At 41.7% G+C, this 6114-nt stretch overlaps 1 long non-coding RNA gene across 1 annotated transcript; it reads right to left on the bottom strand.

The window, feature by feature from the left end:
• Positions 1-2975: 2975 nt before the first annotated feature.
• Positions 2976-5689, bottom strand: LOC137474368 (uncharacterized). The gene is made up of 3 exons (XR_010999325.1): positions 5609-5689; positions 5180-5297; positions 2976-3227 (listed from the first exon to the last, which is right to left on the bottom strand). It is a non-coding gene; the product is annotated as an uncharacterized lncRNA (long non-coding RNA).
• Positions 5690-6114: the final 425 nt, after the last annotated feature.

Genomic DNA, 6114 nt, shown 5'->3' with positions numbered 1-6114 from the left:
CTAAAGCAAAACACCCCCACACTAACATCACTAGGCCATGTATTTTAATCCTCGGTCTAGTCTGGGATTGTTTTTGCCAGAATATCCCCTGGTGCTGTGTCCAGATCAGTTTTAAATGCTTTAAGTGGTGATTATTCACTGCTTCCATGGGACCATCATCATTCAGGCTGAGAGATCAGTCTAATAGTGCCTAATGCCTGTCAGCATAAGCCTTGCTCTCAGTTTCTCAGCCTTATCTCTGCTGAAAAAAAAAAAAGGAAAGTACTTATCCTTTTGCCTTGCTAGTGGTTGACAGAAAGTTAATTAGATTGAGGAAAAAAAAAAAAAAACACCACTTTTTCCCCAGAAAGTTCAACCAGAAGTGGTTTTGACTGAGGAGTCAGTCTAAAGAGTACTTTCAACACTCTCCACAGAGGCAAAAGTGTTGAAGTTTCTGATACACATATTTTTGAAGGAAAGCTTCCCTTTCAATATTAAAATATGCATGAAATTGCATGTAGCACCTCGAGTCCCCTGGGAAAGCAGGACTCTGCAGAATCAGTCTTCACAGAGCAGCATGGCTGAGGCTCAGGTGTGGCAAGCACATTTCTCTCTCTCGCAGGATTTTTATAAAGGTGCACAGAGAGAAATGAAAGAGAAAACAATTTCTATTTCTGCTCCTTGTTTTTCTCTTGTGGAATGTGTTTGGAGAATTGTTTACCTAGAGCAAATGCTTGGTTGGATCATGGTGGATTATTTGGGCCTGATGGCAAATCAGATCCACCTGTGTCTGGACTCTGGAGAACAGGGTCACGAGTTGTGAGTTAGTGAGATATGGTAGTTAGAGAAAGTAGCATGTGTTTTTTAGTATCCTCTTTTATACAGTATATTAATGTAGCATAGCATAATTATAATAAAGAAATCATTCAGCCTTCTGAAATAAGTCAGACATCATCATCATTCTTCCCATTGAGTTCGCCGACATCTACAACATTCAGGTTATTTCATCTGCCTCTTCCAGCTGCTGAATTCCATTTTTAAACTGTACCTTCAGCTCTTCAACTCTAACCAGTTGGGTTGTGAGCTTCATGCTGACACTGCAAACTGGTGGATGAGGAACTCAGCGTCACCTGGCCATGTGCACGTGCAGCCCAGAAAGCCAAATGCATCCTGGGCTGCACCCAAAGCAGAGTGGGCAGCAGCTGAGAGGGGGATTCTGCCCCTCTACTCTGCTCTGGTAAAATCCCATCCATCCCTGGGACTCCCAACACTGGAAGGATGTGGAATTGTTTGAGCAGGTCCAGAGATGGGCCACAAAGATTCTCAGGGGGATGGGGCACCTCTCTGGAGACTGAGACAGCTGGGGCTGCTCATTAGTTGGTCATGCATGGAGGATGGATCAATTTTCATGAAATTATCTGAACTTTTCATAGACTTGGAGCTTGCCCAAGTCACTCAGTAACTAGAGTTATATCCCAACAAGGGTACAGCAACAAGGTAATTTTCTTCCTGTCTGTATTAGAAGGTCTCAAATATCTGTGTCCCAAATAGGGTTTTGTACTAGATACTTTCACCATGGGTGTTTTCACAAGGCAGAACAGAGTGCACCTCCCTCTTAGGCACTACAACAACCCTGATACAAAAACCCCTTCACTTTTGGGGACCATGTACACCCTTACTGGAGATATTCCAGAACTCTCTGGACACAATCCTATGCCCGTGCTCTGGGATGGCCCTGCTTGAGCAGAGAGGTGGGGCCAGACAACCCCACTGTGATCCCTTTGAAATTCGACCATTTTGTGATTCTGTGATTCTGCAATTGGGAATAGTTCTGCCAAACTGAAACAACACAATGTGATAGGTAGAAAATAGGTAAAATTCCCATGAATTAGGAGAGTGTAAGGAGTCTTCATCACACAGAGATGCCACCCCAGGGTACATTCAGAGGTGGTGTGCAGCAGTCCTGGGTTGCCTCTCACTCGACAGCTTCCAGCTGCTTCCATTATTTGCACCAAAGGGAAATGAGCTGCATCCCCTCCACTTTCTCCTGAGGAAGCCTGGATCATCTGTGGGAACAGGATATTTCTGACAAAGAGAAGAAAATTACTTATAAAATTAAAAAAAAAAAAATTGTGACAGAGGCATCAAAATGACAGCTAACGACCTTCTCCTTGAAGTGGTCTAATGAAACCTCCATGCCTGATGTCACCTGAGGAAATGCCACTGGTACCTGCTCTGATTTTAGAGGCAGGGGTTATTACCTTACAGCATCACTGTCACTCTACCCCAGCCTGGACTCAGTTGAGACCAGAAAGGACTGTTGGGGATTTTTTTCCCCCATTTTGAGATTTAAATACTTCTTTTTAGCTCTTTGTCATTTTCCCAGACAGAAGGAATATTAAAGTAATTATAACATAAAGCCCTGAGCAAAATATTTAGGTCAGCTTGTGATAAGCACCTGACAACAGGCTTGTTCCCTAATGGGTAGTGTTTGAAGCAGGTTTCCAGTAGGTTTGGTGAGTTTCTAATACGATACTGGACAAATTTAGTACTGTGGATTATCTTCTGTGCTAGTTTGAGAGAAGAATGCAGATAGGTGTGTGGATGAATAACCCAGATCCAACTGATGGCTTTCACTGGGAACCCAGAGAGAGCCAGGGCACCAACATTGATATTTAGAAGTTTAGGATGAAAAATAAGGACAAAAGAAGACACCTTTTTCCATGAGTCATGGGTGGAGTGAGAGCTTCAAGAAAGTTTATTAAAGAAGCCCTGATGCTGAGTTATGAGGTGTAGAGAGGATTCCCTGGCTTTCTAAACTCCTTCCCAGAGAGAGGAGCCTGGGGGCAGCTGGATCTTGTCTTGGCCTCAGACTGTCAATGGTTTAGGATTTGAAACTTTGTTCTACAGTTTTTAATGATGGCAGATCAGATAAATTTGTATAAAAATGAATTATCATGATGAATGATTAGACAAAAAATATCTCAATCAGAATTATTTACAACACAGTATGAAAGCTAAAACTACTAGTATAGTATAGTATAATATCATGCAGTATATTAAAACAATTATATCGAAGCAACTATATTAAAGCTAGCAAAAGAAAAAAATAGGTAGAGATTGATTTAGCTCACCTTATCAACACTTGTGGGCAGGTCTCTTCACTTTGACATGTACCCTTCGTAGGTGTCCTCAAAATCCAAGAGAACTATCTCCCCACACTCCAAGGGGGAATATGTCAGAAGAACCTAACAGGATGAAAGAGGACCAGAATTCAGTAGTCAAAAGGGATTGACTGCCAGTCATGAGCCTCCAGGTCAGTTTAGCAGCCCGTCTGCCAAATCTCTGCCTTTTTATCAGGATGTTCATTCAGGGTTAGTTGCCAGAATTTTAGCATGATCAACACCAAGCCCAGCTCATGGTGCCCCTTCTCAATCCACGCTGAGAGACCTGCAAACAGAACATTGTCTGAATTGCTTGACCACATTCCAGAGCACCCAGGGTGAAGCATCCTATTACACCTGTGCAGGGCCAGGAACTGGACTGCATGGTCCCTGTGGGTCCCTTTCAGCTCAGGATATTCTGGGATTCTGCAGCTCTCTGCACATGACTGTCCCATTTTGGCACATGATTATTTGTCTCTTGGTCCCCATGCAGACAGGCAGAGCTTGGTGAAAAGTTTTTGTTCAAGCATTTTTTCCTACATTAAAGAAGCTCTTTTGTTGAAACACTGCAATTTTAAACTGTAAAAAAAGATCAAACCCCGACACTATTTATTTTTATAAGGGTTGTTTCATTTTGCTAAATGATTTTAATCATTCTAAATTTGTCTCAAAATAATGCTTAACATAATTTCTTTTTCTGGATTAGCTGTAATATTCAATTTTGCAAATTGAAATGTTTGAAGGTCGAAAGAGTTTGGATGGGCAATTTAGACCATGTGGTAAATTTTGAAATTTTCTTTTACAAATGAAAACTGCTTTCTGAGAAGATGAAATTTCCCAGAGGACAAAAATTCTATTTCCCAGACACCTCTGGAGAAAAACTCATGTGAAAATGACATCTTTCCCTGCACTGTAATAAAAAATGGTCTCAACTGAGTGCTATTTATGACCAAGCCTACGAACTATGATTCTTTGAAAAACATAAAGAGCATCAAACTAAAAAACATCTCTCATTTCCTTAAAAGTGGACAATTTACCTCCAAATGTTTTGTGTTTCTTTTAATAGTTCTTTTTAAAGAAAATTCCTTCTCTGACGTGAATTGAATTTTCATTCCCCTGTATTTTGTTTAACTGTGTGACATGATCATCGGATCATAGAATGGTTTTCGTTGGAAGGGACCTTCAAGATCATCTAGTTCCAATTCCCCTGGAAGGGGCAGGGACACCTTCCACTAGACCAGGTTGCTGATATAAATTAATTTCATAAAAATGTCCTTAGGTCAGATCATGGATGTAAGGCTTGTCCAGTCTTGCAACTTTTCCCTGAAGTAGCAGCTCCAGTAGACTGTAGAACTGTAGATCTTAGCATCACAGCATGGTTTGGGTTGGAAAGGACCTTAAAGATCATCCAGTTCCAGCCCCTGCCATGGGCAGGGACACCTTCCACTATCCTAGGGTGCTCCAAGCCCTGTCCAGCCTGCCCTTGAGCACTTCCAGGGATGGGGCAGCCACAGCTTCTCTGGGCAATCTGTGCCAGGGCTTCAGCCTCTTCACAGGGAAGAATTTCTTCCTAATATCTAATCTAAACCTTTTCTCTGTCACCTGGAAGCCATTTCCCCTTGTTACTCCAGGACCTTGTAAATAGTCTCTCTCCATTTTTCCTGCTGACTCCTTCAGGTACTGGCAGATGGCACTTAGGTCTCTCCAAAGCTTCTCTTCTCCAGGCTGAACAATCCCAACTTTCTCACTCTTTCCCCATAGCAGGGCTGATCCATCCCTCTGATCAACTTAGTGGCTTCCTCTGTACTTGCTTCAACAGGTCCATGTCCTTCCTGTGCTGGGCACCCGAGAGCTGGATGAAAGGTTTTTAAGCTTCTAGCAACAACCAGTGACTTCCACCAAAGTTAAACTAAGAAAAGTTAGAAAGAACAGCAAGAAACTCTGCATCTTCTTTCTTTCCCCAAGCTCAAATTGCTTTATTTCACTTTTTTTATGCCCTTTTGAGTTGAAACACTTAGTGGAGAACATTTTCTTACCTTTATTGGTACAACCCCAACATTTAAGGCTTCACTTCAGAAGGTGCCTAAGCACCTGCTGAACTCCCAGTTGTGTGCTCAGAGTGGAGCTCCTGCTCAGAGAAGATTTCTCTAAGTGCTGCTCAAAAGAGAGGGAGTGTTTATTACAATCTCTGAACTAAATACAAAGTCAAGAAGGGGTAGTAATAAGAAAATAAATGCAGAGACAATGTTTGTAGAGGAACAAACGAGGACTAAACTGCCCATGAATAAATTTAGGCTGGCAATTAGAAGAACATTCCTAATCATTAACACAATCATGTTCTGGAAACTGATTTTTGGTGGGAACAATGAGGTTAAAAGGAGCCAAAATGGGGCTTCATGAGGCTTCATAAATATCTACAAGGTAGGGTGATACAGGCTTGCACTAAGAGAATTAGATTCTTCTACCCTGAGGGTCTCAGGAAACTGCCAGAAACTTCACACTAAAGTAACTTTTGAAGCAAATCAAGGTGGTGCAATGTGGTACCTCATTATTGAATGTGTATCAGGTGAACCAAATCTCAGTGGAGCTCTAAGTGGTGACAAATCACACAAGTTCACAACAGCTGATGGTCTGATTCTGCAACTCAAGAGTTTACAGATCCAGTAACAAGTGCATTGAAGAAGAATTATGTGGAAGATATTTTGAATCTTTATTGATCTGCAATGTTTCTAAATTCAGTGGCCAGTAGAAATAGCTCCTTATTGACAAACACAAAAGAAATCAAAGGTGGTTTCTTGCTCAACTGCACTTTCTTAGCACTATGTGAGAAACTTTTGAATCCCATAATTTACCTCCCAGGCTGGCTGTCTCTATGTCACTGATTTTTTGGTTTTTTTGGTCAAGACTTCTTTCCCCAGGTATGGGACAGTAAGGGAGAGAAAAGTGTCAATTGGCTTCATTTGTCATACGC

The sequence above is a fragment of the Anomalospiza imberbis genome, chromosome 1 (genome assembly GCF_031753505.1).
Source record: "Anomalospiza imberbis isolate Cuckoo-Finch-1a 21T00152 chromosome 1, ASM3175350v1, whole genome shotgun sequence".
Taxonomy (NCBI): domain Eukaryota; kingdom Metazoa; phylum Chordata; class Aves; order Passeriformes; family Viduidae; genus Anomalospiza; species Anomalospiza imberbis.
The sequence above is the reverse complement of the archived record's forward strand: the minus strand, read 5'-3'. Positions and strand labels throughout refer to the sequence as shown.